Genomic DNA, 14,958 nt, shown 5'->3' with positions numbered 1-14,958 from the left:
TTCTCTCTTTTTCCCTTCCTTTTTTTTCTTCCTTCCTTTCTTTCTTTCCTTCTTCTCGGCTCTTTCTCTCGGTTGGTTTTGGGAATTGAAAAGGAGAAGGTCAGCTCTATATATATAGCCGTGCATTATGTTTATCCATATCAATTTTTATTATTATTATTATAATTTTATTATTAAATGGAAAAAATATCATGTTTATCCAAACTTAATATTATTATATTCTTATACTTATGTATTGAACCTAATTATAAATTATCTTATATTGAATTTAATATTCAGTGTACTTAATTACTTAACATATATGTTGAGCTCAATTATAATATTTTATTATATTTTATTTTATTTTTTTTTTTTGGTATTTGTTTTTGGAATGGGAACCTCATTGTGTTTGATGAATTTTTAAGTGTATTGTGATGTATTTTAATGTATTTCTAGATATTTTGGATAACTAAAATTTGTACCGACAAATAATGTGTTAAAATTTTAAAAATGAAAATAGTAAAATTTATATTAATAAAAATGCATTAATGCACATTGGTTTTTAGGGTATCACACCATCATCTTTTGGTATTGAACCCTTAGCAGAGGGGAGACCAAGGTGATGCCAAAACCTTTAACCGACGAAGAAAAAACGATCAATCTAACTGAAAATGTATCAGAAAAGAAATTAATCTGATGACAACTTTAGAAAAATATTGGTCTAGATGATCTCCAAGATCTTGCAGAATCTTTTCAAATTTCAAAATTGTAGATCTGAATATGAACACAACTGGAAGTGATCAATCACCCGCAATAACCTGGTCATCTTCTCATGAACCACCAAGAGAAAGTGTGTGATCTCATGATACAAATATGCGAGAACCCCAAACAGATTCTCATGTTAGTAGAGAAGCACGCCCAACAAGAACTAGGTCAAGAAGAAGTCAAATTCCCCTTGCACCAAACACTTTATGGAAAATCTGTTTTAGAATCTATACATCCTTATAAGGTTATGCTTAACTTTGATATACTGAATTTCAAAAATATAGAAGATCTCATAGATGATTGGACATCGGCTATGAGAATCGCAGCAGGAACCCAATTAATAGAGAAAGATTCATTAAACTTTTAGAAATGAATCTTATGTGATAATTGCAAATTGCATGTGACATGACTTCAATAGAAAACAAGAGTCAGTCCTAGTCGGAAAATCTCTCAGTGAGATAGCCGGAAGAATGGTCACCCTATTTAAAACAAACTCATATGGAAAAACAATTATCAGCATATTATATTGAAAACTTTCTAATTAATTAAGCACATATGTTGAGAATATTCTAATTGATTAAGAAAAAAATCATTTACAATAATATTTTTGAACTAACAACATTTGTTTCTTAAGATATTCATCATAATTCTTTATCAGTATGTTAATCTTTAAATCTTAATTCTGATGTATATTTTTTTTCTGAAAGTTCTTAAATAATGATTCAATACATTTATTTGAAATTTCAATATTAATATTTTAAAATATATTAATTTTATGTGTATATTGCATGTGTGTAACACTTCTAATTATTATTATAAAAATTCTCAAACATGAATTAGGCAGAACATAAAAAATTACATAATTAAACAAAAGACAAAAAAATAAATGTGTGTTACCTATAAATTATTAATCTCGACTTTTAAATATTGAAGTTGGAAAGAGTGAATGTCACTATTTAGTAAAAAAAATCAAAAGATAATTTTTGAATGAACCACAATGGTTGGCTACCTCACTGTAAAGTTAGTGAAGTAAAAAATGAAAGAAAATGTGAGTAATAAAAATATTATAATGGGCTAAGCTTAATGAAACTCATATAAGTATCTCACTTGATATAAATAGTGGATTCATGTTATGTTTTGTCACTGCACAAAGTGTAAGTTCATACATTGTACGTAGTGATCGATATGCATTTTATTAATTTTTATTTTTCTTTCAAATTTAATTCCATCATCCATCTGTCTTTAAAATATCTTGGAATTTTTTCAAAGCACTTAATCTTAAATGTGATCAATTTAAAAAAATAATTATTATACTTTGTATACAACAATAAGTGGATTAATATATTTGAAGATATTATCTAATCTAAATATTAAATTTAACATCCTAAATTCAAAGGTATTTATTGGAATAAAGTAAAATAAATAAGTAATATTTTGTAAATTTTTAGTAAATGCTTCAGTCGTGGAGAAAATAGCGTCTCAATGTTAATTGAACATATGGAATGCATTGAAAATATAAAGTGTGTTGATTTTTATGTTTTAGTACATTGATTTTATATCACACAGTAACTGTTAGGTCAAAGAAAAATGTATTAATTCTTCTTTTTAATAAAAAAATATTACTTCAACTTTCAATTTGGGTTTCCGGATTTTGTCATCAATAATGTATTTTTCCTTTATCTCAAAAATATAAATTATCAAATAGATGAAAATGATTTTTTTTTCTCTACTACTTATGTGGAATATTAAGTATATATTATACTCAAATGTCTTATAAATTCGTATATATGATAAAGTAAACGGTCATTTGCATAAACTTATTTGTTGAGTACAAAAATTGTTCCTATTAAGTAGAGCAATTGAAATGTTATGCTCGAGCTGTTGTGTTATTTAAAAGATTTGATCTGCACAGTTGCCACAATTTGTAGCTTTTGGTAAAACAGTATATCCTATCATTGGTATCGGAGTCAAGGTCAGAGTTGATTCTCATTAATTGCAATAAATGCATTATTATGAGAAATATTGTTGGGTACAATAAGTATATCTGCTCAGTAGAATAATTGAAACGTAGAGCTTAAGCTATTGTATGGTTTAAAAGATTTGAATTGTATCGTTACCACCAGCTATAACTTTTGGTAAAACGACAAGCATTTGGTCCTACATTATTCGATTGTAAAACTAGAAGAAACAAGTTGCATCAACTTTCAGTTTTGAATTGGTCCTTTACATATTACTCGATTTTTAAATTCGAAAGCATTCTTCAGTTTTCAGATATTGTTGTATATTTAATGACGCTCGATTCTTTTCCAATTTAATAAATACTCAATATAACTAATGAAATTATTATAAACTAACACATTTAAATGAAATATTGGATTTGTCGATCCTCAAAATTAGAAATAAACAAAGTTTGATCATTGAGTGAGAAATATATAAGATATATAAAGAAAGCTATAATCGCCACAATGAAATAGTGCACTTACATGCATATCACTGTAGTTTTGCAACCAAAAGGTCAAAAAAATTTTCCACCTATTATTTTTATATCATACTTAAAATAATTATGAATCCAAATTTTCATTATTTTGAGTTGGTCTTTATTATGAAAAATCATTATGAATAAATTGAATTTGAAAATTCTTAAATAAATATATATGTGTGTGTGTCACATTTTAATGTGTTAGTCTATGTCCATGTAATGAAAAAGTACAAAACGGACTTATTCATCATTAATGAACACAAATTGTAAAGTGAAGATATATGATGATTAAAACAATGAAATAGAGTATATATTCACATATAAAAAAATATGTAGACAAGAAAAACAATAAATAAAAGTACTTTCTAGACTTGAATATTTTTTAATAACTTTTTACAGTGAGATTGGGAAGATAAGATAGAAAAAATGTTAACTCTTTTGGGTTACACAAAAACATATAAAAGGGAGGAACAAGTGTTATTTTTCGATAAGATAGAAAAAATGTTAACTCTTTTGGATTACACAAAAACATATAAAAGGGAGGAACAAGTGTTATTTTTCATACAATGAATTCAGTTTTCAAATTAAATGTATTATATTATAAAGTTATATTTACTATTCAAATTTTATAAATGCAATGGATATTTCTCAAAATAAAGATACACAAATTATCCCGTGAAACTATATACAAAAAAATAAAAAAATTAAATATATTATTATTTGGAGATGGTATCAATATGATATTAGTAATTTAATTGTGCTTAGTATGCTTATGAGTTAATATGAAACATTAAAATATGTGTCATAAGAGTAAGTAAAAAGATGATTTATTGTCAAAAATATTATTATTATAAATTTCAAATAAATGACAACATTCAATCGATATTTTTTTTATCAGTATGTCAACACTTTTATATGTTGGTAGATGCTATAATATTATGTATTTTATATGTTATAAAGTATTAGTATCTAATAAATTAAAGGTGTTTAGAAAAATATAAACACCTAGAATCAATTATTGTCATTTTATATAAAAGATGATAATCAACATTATTGTAAATAAAAAAAATTATAGATCATTGATGACCCAAAAAATGTAATAATTGAATATTCTAATAAAATATATGCATTTTTTGAGAGAATATGACAAATAACAAAAAAAAATGATATGATAAAAAAAATATAAGAAAAAATTGAGTAATTCAAATCTTTTTAAAAAAATTAAATAAATATGTTTTTATCCAAATTAGTTACATATCAATAATTAACATGAATTGTCAAAATTTATAATAGTATTGTCTTTATCTTTTGTCGAGTTAATTAAATTTGTTTTGAATTTTAATTACTCCGACATATGTTACGTGCATTATTTCTAGTTGTTTCATTTTAAAGTTTGTTGCGATAATTCCGGATGATACTCCTTGTTGAAGTAAGTGAAATACAGGTATCCAAACTAAATCCTGATAGCTTCTCAATGCTAGCTCGCGTGTATTTTAGGCTGTCTGTACATAGATGAATGTCTAGTTTTTCTCAGTTTGCTACGCTCACATTCAGTATCATTATTTATAACGAAGAAATACAGCATAAAAAAAATATGGGAACCATTTTAAAGGCCATTTCATCCATCATTTTTGTAATTTTTGACAGCATATTTCCTGTTCTGGATCATTTTTTTATGCTTATTTTGACCTGGAAACATTGTGCTGCTAGGAATCAAAAACATTTCTTATCATTTGAAACAAGGAGATGCATTCTGTTGAAGGAGGAAGTGGATCAGATGACAGAGAAACCTCCAACTCGCAAACGGGCAAGAAACAATATCGACGGCATTCTTAGGAGCTGGAAGCGTAAATATTAAATTTTAACTCCTGCATTTTAGTAGAAATATTTTATTCTCACCATATTGCCGTGGTGCATAAGCCACTTATAAATATTTTCTCGTTTGTGTTGTTATTCCATGATGAGTTCAATATTTACTGTGTTGTGGTTTTTGTTTATTTCGCAAATCCAAATAATTATGCGATAACACATCTCTACTCACATCTTCTCCATCATTTAATTCTTTATCAAAATAGAGAGATTTTAATGCAAGGAGAAATTTGAGAGTTCCTAATGAGCTATGTTTGTTTGGAAATGAAATATACTCGTAGTATTTTCAGTTCCTTATAATGAGCTACGTAATTCAGTCTCATTTTCATCATTCTTCATGCTTTTGTTGAAAGGTTCTTTGGTGCTGAATGCTGATGATTTGAATGCAGTTTTTTTTTAAGGAATGCCCCCATCCCAGAAGATGAGAACCAAAGACATGCAGCAATTGAGCGGGGAGATATGAGTTCTGGTTTCAAAATAAATGGACTCAGACGATGCTAAATAGATTTTTCCGTAGGTTTGATATTCATTGTGGTAAATATTCAAGGTAATACTTTTTAGGCACAAAATCAAAGATTTCGCAGAGAGAATCTTGCAATTTAGAAGGCACTAAAAAATAGTATTTGTCAGTCTTGTATTGGTTCAGGTCTTTGGGAAGAAGAGAAACATAGCGTTCTATTGAAGATGGAAAATGTTCTATTGAAAGAAGAGGTGATTGTTAATGTCATTCAATTTTTCCTTTTCCACCGAAAGTAAATAATTTTTTCTTATTTAAACTGTAAAATATCCAGATGTTACATAATCAAGCTATTTGTTTTTTAATGCAGCTCTACTGTTACCTATTCAGATGTTTATTTGGAGCATTTCTTAAATGGTTTTTTGCCAAACTTTTGCGGCATAAACGATTGATTGACATGCAAAAATTAACCATGCCTCCTCCTGGAATTAATTGGGTCCGAAGCCTGGAAATCTTTCAGTTGGTGACAAAATGGGCATCACTGCTGCTCTTGATCGTGAACAAACGCCACGGAAATTACAAGATCCGACATCACAGCAGCAGTTAAGTGAAATACAGGAGCTCAATTGTGGAGCTTTTACTCCTGAAAGAGCCTGTGTGAATCAAGTCCAGAACAGATGGGAGATCTCTTATACATCACAATATTTATTGTAATCTTTTTCCAAAGGAAAATCATTTAAAAACTGCGAGTGCTCGGATTGAATCTTCAAAAGATTCAGGCGTGGTGGTATCTCCATCATTCAGGTTACTTTCTCGCTATATTTCTTGGAGTTCTGAGTGTCATGCACCAGGAAATAATTTTGTACCGATGAGAATATTTAATTTCAGATATTAATTACCTTAATTATCTGTGTTGTTTGCATCGACTCTCTAGGGGCGATGGTGATCTATGCCATCTACCGTTGCTGCTGTGAATGGAGAAGACAAGACACAACCGGGATTCCAGCACTTCCAAAGGAATCGGAGCTGGTTCGCTCTTGACTGTAATATGGTGTCTGCGGCTGATGTGCATAAGCTCGATGGGAGTGACAATTATCTCTACGTTGTTTTAAGTTTTGATGTCGTCTTTTCATCTTAGCTTGTTCCTAGCTACTCTATTTGTTCATGCACTCGTTATTTATGACAAGAACCGATCGAATTTCCGGGGTTTTTTTATGCATTTCAGCTTAGCTCAACACAGATATTCTATTGAAATTATTAATTTAATTATAGTATAGAAATAATAAATTAAAAATTAAAAATATTTAATTTATTAACTCGTTCATTCAATTTGTCAATTGATTCTAGTACGGTAGTACCCACCATTTTTCTTAATGAACTTGAATTAAATATGTTAGAAATGTTGATTCCTTATTAATATTCCTACAATTTAATTATCTAATCTATGCACAATCCAATAAAAAAAATGTACACAATTTTTAAACATTAAGCTAAATTATTTTATAGCAACTCTAAAATAAATCTATAACATTGTACATGGTTATTAAGATTATTAATCTCCATGATGTACTATTATGATTTCAACAAATATCAATTTATTTATCTTTTACAAATTTAGCCAAATTTGAGATTACGATTTCTCATATAAAAAATTTAATGGAAAATCAATAATCATAAGTGCAATAGCAAATTACGTAAGCTTTTCGTAATTCATAAGAAAAACATAAATTTTACCAGTGTAATATTATGCGAATATCGATTTTAGTTTTTTTTTTTAAAATGAATTTAACAAATAAAAAATATATAGAAAAAATGACTGAAGCTGATCAACTGTAGAAAGTAATCATAGTAAAAAATCGACAACTGTTTAAAATAATTATAGAACTAAGTACACAAACCCCATAAGATATATGCCCGTGTACCGACCCGTGTTTCGTGCATGACTTGGAGAAGACCTACACGGCAGAGCAATGCGATCTTTTGTGAAGCAGTTGACTTCAGAGGTGTTGGTTTTGGAGTCGGCATGGCCACAGGGCGAGGGGATCAAAGAGAATTACAATGGTGAAACACGGACCAGCAATGCGATCTTTTGTGAAGCAGTTGACTTCTTCATCTTCCATGTTGTGGATAGATTAGCATAATAATTAGCATCATACTTGACATTAAGTAAATAACGAAAGAAACCCTTACCTATATTCATTACGCATCCTACCAATGCAATGAACACGTAAATGCACAACATACAATCAAAGAACTCCAATACTTGATCAAATAAGAGTGACTGAAACCACCGGGGTTTTCCTTGTGCGACAAAAGTGATTCAGGTAGTCATCATTAGATGTTCCAAACCCTGAGAGCTTGATGCCATATGCTTCCATCCTTCGTATGTCACGCAGAATAGGGGATTGCCAAAGTCTATCCCACCAAGCAGGGGCAAGAAGAGGCGTTAAAGCACATTGATTGGAGCGGCTGCGACAACTTAGTGGACCAGCAAACCTGTTCCATACATGACCCCATCCAACCTGATTCTTCAAACCCTCTGAAAGCAAATTACTTTGGAAGCTGCTAAAGAATCCAAGGACAGAATGGCTAGAGCTATTTTCATCTGCAGGCAGGTGCATTGGAAGAAACTAACGATGAGAATATATCTCTGAAAGATGAATTCAAAATGAAAGGCAATTACCTAGTCTACAAGCAGCTGCAAGTGCTGCAATCAATTGAATATAGGTTGTCCCAACCCGTCGATGAGCTCCCGAAATCACAGCATGTTTAGCACGAGATGCCAGAAAAAAATCAACAAAAGCTACCCATCTCGGTGCTGGACCCCAGTCCTTCACTCTAAAATTTGAGCTTTTAACTTGTTATTGTTGCCAGAAATATTGAACTCAAAATTTTTGTAATCAAAATGAAGAACCTGAAAGGAAAGTTCGGCAAGGTTCAGGAATGCGTATAAATTGTTTGCATGACAAAAGTGCAAGTATGTCCTAAAGATGATTGGAAACCAATATATGCACACTAACATGGGAAGCATGTATCCTTCCAAAAGATTTCTCATTTCAAAAAAGTACACAGAACAGGCCTCGTTGCAATTTTACTTCACTGTGATATTACAATAAATTAACATGCCTTTGAGAAGAATATGTTTATCGTAGCAATAAAAGAAGGGATAATTACTTCTGCAAATTCCTCTAAAATTGGTACGATGTCTTTCACCAGAGAAGGGGTATCTGTAACCAAAACCAACTTAGGTCTCGATATCATTGAAATATCATGAGCAGTTTTTTTACACAGTCAAAGGCTGCTTGCCTTGCTCTCACTGACCTGAAAAAAGCAGGGGGAAAATCCATCATTTCTCTACCAAAGGCCATAAGATAATGCAAAGTCTATAATTATGTGACATCTATCTCATGCAACATCATTCTATTCCATGAATAAAGAAGCCCAGTCATCATATACATCTTTGTGAGGGTAAATAAATCCTTTAATTCTTTTAAAATAATAAATATCGAAAAATTTAGTTCTTTGATCTATGAAAAGAAAAGTGCATAACTTGTAAATTTTACAATATCATTTCCCTCTTAAATTATTGGGCTGCATTACCTATTCATCATCATCCGCGTGTGCAGTACAATATCAGGATCCCGACTGCCATTAAGAGCCCAGTTTACCGCCCACTCAACATTTTTGGAAGGAAAGATTAAAACCCTCATTAATTCTCCGAACACATTAGCCCTGTGTTGAAGATCTTCTGGTCTCCCAAATAGATAAGAGGCTGCTTCTCTCATTTCAAGATGTACGTTCTTTAAGAAAAACTGTGCAGCCACGGCATCTGTAGCATTTTGAAACCTAATGGAACATTATTTAATATGTATGTGCCTATTTACCGAAAATTATTGCATATTTTACAATACCATATGATTGGTTCTTGCCATTTCCTCCAATTACTGCATAGAACATTTGTCAATGCTGGCTTCTGAAAATCATCAATCCTCGTTGTAAGATGCCTCCCGTACTTTGTCAAACAATGATTCTTTCTCCACAGATGCTTTACTTCTTTCATTGTAAAGGTTTGGTTGGAATAAGAGATGAAATCACCGAACGGGTATTTACCCCTGTATTTTAGAAGATATACTGAATTAGTTGAAATAAATCAACATGAGCTGCTAAACTAAAAAATGCATCATAAATCCTGGAATTTCATTGTATTCTTTCACATAGCCAGACCAATTAGTGGCTTCAATTTCTTTCCAATTGATGACACGTGATTCTACCTCCCATACCTAATTCTCATAAACACATAAGAAAATTAAAAACATCTGAAGGTACAATGCAACCGAATGAATCAACTAGTGAAGTAGCTGTTGTCAAAATGGGAAAAGCACTGAGTGGATCTCAAAACTTCTGATGCAAGGATGTCAAGGGCTGTGAGAAAGGCAAGGGCCACTCTTATGTCCCTAAATACTCAAGTTAGACTTATCTATTAGGGTGGCTATACACTTTTTTAAGCATCAACAACACTGGATGCAGCTCACAATGTCAAGATTTAGGCAATGCAACCTCCGCTTTGGGCCCCCTATCCACAACAATTTCCAAAGAAGATTTACCAGCGGCGGCTCAAGAAATTAGCGGCACAAGTAAGTTCCTTAACAAGTGAACAAGAGGTCAAGATTTTCATTAGTGACTTGCAAGAAGATAAAGCCATCAAAGTGGAACTTCAAGTCTTCAACACCCAGAGTACTTGACTAGTGCCATCACCCTTGCAATCTCTATAAAAGGAGAATGGGGGAACAAGACATTCCGAGAAGAATGCCAGCCAACCCTCCTAAGCCACCATGGATGAAAAAATTGGGTAGATTGGAAATGATAGAAGGAGGAATAAACAAGTTGTATCACAATTATAATGAGATCTAAACACCTAGGCGTTAATGCAAGAGTCAAGACTATTTTGATCGGAAGGGATTCAAGAAACAACACCATTAGAGGAAAGGGAGCATATGACCGTGTTGGTATACCCCCATCCATGTTTGAGGACAAACTAAAGTCTCAAGGGGCCAGCAATGTCATGGGCCACCAACGTGAACAAACAAATGGAGAGCAGTGAGAAAGTGAAATCACTCAGGACTCTAGGATTTTAATATTCCATGACAGCTAGAATTATGGAATAATTATCAATGGTTAGGACCACATTTATTTTATCAGATTATTTATCATCCAAATAAAAGCTGTTAAATCATTACCAACATGAGAAAATGATTAGGGTTATTAGTGCAGATTTTTGTTTATCCAGTTAGATGCATTCCTTGTACCTAAGGAAGTGGTTTGGAATAAAAAATGACAGGTTGAATATTATCCTCAAATTGATCATCAACGAGATTGTGAGGTTCTCTTCCTACGAGCCTCTTTTTTCCCAAGATATTCAAATAGGCAGACAAGGAAGAATGTCAAACAAATCTAGAGATCTTAATGATCAATCCATTCACCACCCATAACAAAATCCATCTCCCAGGACCACACAGTTTATTTGGAGTTTTAAAAATTGTAAGCAAGAATCAAAAGGTTATAGTCAACAACAACAACAACAATAATAATAATAATGAAGAAGAAGAAGAAGGATATATCCAAAATCCAAGGCAGAAAGAAAGGCTTGAGGGAGAACCAATATATGCCTGGTTTGCCCAATTATCAGTGATCTGTTCAACATCACACTAACGGCGGCAGCAGTTAAGATCTTGTACATTTCATTACCCAAACCGGCTTCTGACGCTTTTCCAATAACAAACCCATGCTTGCAGAATTGATGTTGAGGAAGTTCTCTCACTGCTAAAGCACCTGAATAAATATTAGTTTCATATTATCAAGAATCTTTTGAGTTTACAAAATATTACAATTTCAGCCGACTTAAATTCACCCAGTGAAAATAGAAGTCTGTATGAGCGACTAAAGAAATAGACTGTTTTGCTGAATCATAGAAATAGTTAGTGCAACAGGAAAAATTTGTCCACTAGATTTTTTTCCTGGCATAACATCATCGCTATCGCTCAGCAGATGTATAAAATATATTCCCCATGACTTATCATCTTCTCTACGAACTAACAAGGAAGATAATCAAGGAAAAATAACGGTCAAATATTTGCAATACATATTAGAGTTCAATATTAATTGATTGCTTAGTTAATCACTCGGTTACTTGGGAGTTAAAAATTTATCAAATACCAGTGCCTGTATATAAAAAGACTGAATACAATAAGTTAGTTATTTATCAACAAGCGCTGATATTTAATCAATAGTTAACTCCAAGTAACGAACTTAGCGATTAACCAACTAATCAACTCATCTTGAATTCTAATAATACACAACAACTTCCTTTGATGGCTCTGCGGGAAGGATTAACCAACTAACCAACTCATCTTGAACTCTGATAATACACAATAACTTCCTTTGATGGCTCTGCGGGAAGACTCACACGCAGTTCGGTCCAAGAACGCCGCATATGACTGACTGTATCACTGTAATCGGACCAAATTTATGATACCAAACTATAAACTGCATTTACAGTTGCCCTCAACAGACTATATTCCGTCACCATTTGGCCATCTTCAATCTAAAAATGCTTCACTGATTACTGTCGAATAATATTAACCTAAGAACCGAACTTCAATTACTTACATTCGATATCTCAATCGAAATCGCAACCATAGTGTCTTGCAAGAAAACAAAACGTGATTTATGTAAGACATATAAAAAAAACCCGATTGGTTAACTACATCTTCTAGGCAATGAATTCAAGGCCTCGATGCGCGTAAAAGTCGGGGAAAACGAGCGTACCGTTAAGGGCGAAGTGATCGTGAATGATTCTTCGCACTCTAAGACTTTCCTTCGCATATCCTCTGCGGAACATCTCACCCATTTCTTCAACAGTGGCGCATTTCTTTGTAGCGTTAGTTTGTTCCACAATATTTATCGTCATATCCAGGGAGTTTACCTCCTTTTCAGATGTACCAGGAGGCGTGGAAGATGGATCAACGGACTTTATACCGAGCATCACAAAGCCCATAGTGGCGAATAATGCGATCAGGAGGAGGAGACGCTGCACCGGTAAACGGCGGCGGCGCCATGTCGTCGGTTTCGAGCTCATATTCAACAGCGGCGAGCGCCTTTTTGGACTGGGCCGAGAGTAACTTCAAAGGACACTAAAATAAAATTTTTAATTACTTTCCTAAATTAGTTTTTAAATATTTCTTTATTTGTTTAATTTATTAAGTATAAAAAAGGGCCAAAACCCAAGTTTCAAATTCATTATCAAATCACATCCATTTATTTAAATTAAATTCAAATAAACCAAGTCACCTTTTGCCTTTTTGCCCGTGAATGTTGGGAGAGAGCTGATCTAATACGGACGGTTGACTCTCAAGCTAGACCTAACGAAAGCTTTTCGGTGTGGTTATTTAACATCATCCAAGCCCTCAATGATATGGATCTTGGTAAATTTGCAACTGTCTTCTGGGCAATCTGGAAGCAAAGGAACTCTACGCCATGGGACAATCGAATGGACTCACCATCAAGAGTGGTGACTACATCAAAGAGTTTTTTATATGAATGGATAGCCTCTTCATGAAAAAATGAGACACCACCACTAGTAGAATTTCCTTGATTTACTTCGCATATTCAATGAAATAATAGGTAGATAACTGCCGAAGTAGACGCACGTGAAGTAATAGAGTACCATTTTACTTCGCATTATCACCGAAGTCGTATCTAAGAAATTAGCGAAGTCGTTGACCGGTTCAATGAGGAAAACCGGTCCGAAATTAGACAGATGCCGAAGTAAAAACAACGTCTTAGACGTCATCGATTTCGTAAAATGCAGAAATAATAGCTTATATATAACTACATAATTTACATTGAATAACGAAGTAAATGTGTTGTTATAACTTCGGATAATTGTGAAGTAATTGATTTGACGAGAGAATAAAAAACCGTCGCTGATTAGCGACGGTTTACATTTACCATCGCTACTTAGCGACGGTCTTTTAAAAATAAACCGTCGCTAATTAGCGACGGTTTAGATGGCTGTCGCTAAGTACTTAACGACGGCTTTGATTACAACCGTCGCTATTCAGCGACAGTTTATTTTTAAAGACCGTCGCTAATGTTAATATTTTTAAAATAAAAAATTTCATAATTCAATAAATAATATTTAGTTTTTTGATTATTCGTAATTAGTTTTAAATAATTTTCTCAACTCATCTAAATATCACATTTATGAATTTGTAAATAATTTATAAAAATATTTTAACTTTATGATAAAATAAAGGAAAAAAATTAAAATTCATGATCTAAAATTAAAATAAAAGCTAAAATATTTACCATACATAAAGCGAAACAATAATCGGGCAGAAGAGAACAATAGACCGAAGATGTGATGTGGGGTGTGGTGGAAAATAGGTGCATTTTATAGGTGCTTTGCGACGGTTTTGTGATAAAATCGTCGCTATTAGCGACAGTATAAGTTAAACTGTCGCTAATTAGCGACAGTATATCTAAACATGTCGCTAATTAGCGACGGTTATATAAACTGTCGCCGATTTATTTGGCGACGGATATAAAGTCTGTCGCTAATTAGCGACGGCTATTTGTAATCGTTGCTACTAGCGACAGTTTTTTACAACCCGTCGCCGATTTACTTTAGCGACGGCTGTTCTAAACTGTCGCTAATGAGCGACAGTTTATATAACCCGTCGCTAATAGCGACAGTTACAAAAAAGGGTCGCTAATTAGCGACGAGTTTAACAAAACAGTCGGTAATTATTGACAGTTTTAGTACCCCGTCGCACAGTTTTTTTAAACGCAGTAGTATATTTAAAAAAATTTCATTTGTTTGTATATAGTGAAGTAATTAACAGAGAACTACTTCACAATTATTGAATTGTGGTGAAGTAAATTCTCTTTCTTTAACTTCTAATCAATTTTAATATGAAGAGTTATTTTGTATTTTATTACTTCATCATTTAATTTAGTGTTGAGGTAAATAATCATATTTTATTGCAACGCAATTCTAATTTAACGAAATAATTTTTGATCATTATCACACTAATTTAATAAAATAGTGAAGTGAAAATTACACTTTTCATTTTATCAAAATAATTTAATTAATATACAATAATACACTATGTACACACATACACACATATATAACTTTTATATATTAATTTGATTCATAAATTATCCATCTAAAAATAATGAAAATCCACGAATCCACGAGTATATATCCACAAATCCAAAAGTATATACACGAATCTACAAGTGTGTATCCGCAAATCTCGATTTTTTTTCAATAAGGATCTCGATGAATTAAGAGATAATTTAAGGGAGATTAATTAAAATTATGGTTCATTTTTTTACTTCACTA

General features: G+C 32.1%; 1 pseudogene; it reads right to left on the bottom strand.

Annotated features, from left to right (window-relative positions):
* Nucleotides 1–7,669: 7,669 nt before the first annotated feature.
* LOC140956808 (uncharacterized) lies at nucleotides 7,670–12,745 on the bottom strand (annotated as a pseudogene).
* Between the last annotated feature and the right edge of the window lie 2,213 nt (nucleotides 12,746–14,958).

Source organism: Primulina huaijiensis, chromosome 14, assembly GCF_012295235.1.
Source record: "Primulina huaijiensis isolate GDHJ02 chromosome 14, ASM1229523v2, whole genome shotgun sequence".
NCBI classification, from domain to species: Eukaryota; Viridiplantae; Streptophyta; class Magnoliopsida; order Lamiales; family Gesneriaceae; genus Primulina; species Primulina huaijiensis.
This window is presented reverse-complemented; position numbering and strand designations above follow the sequence as displayed.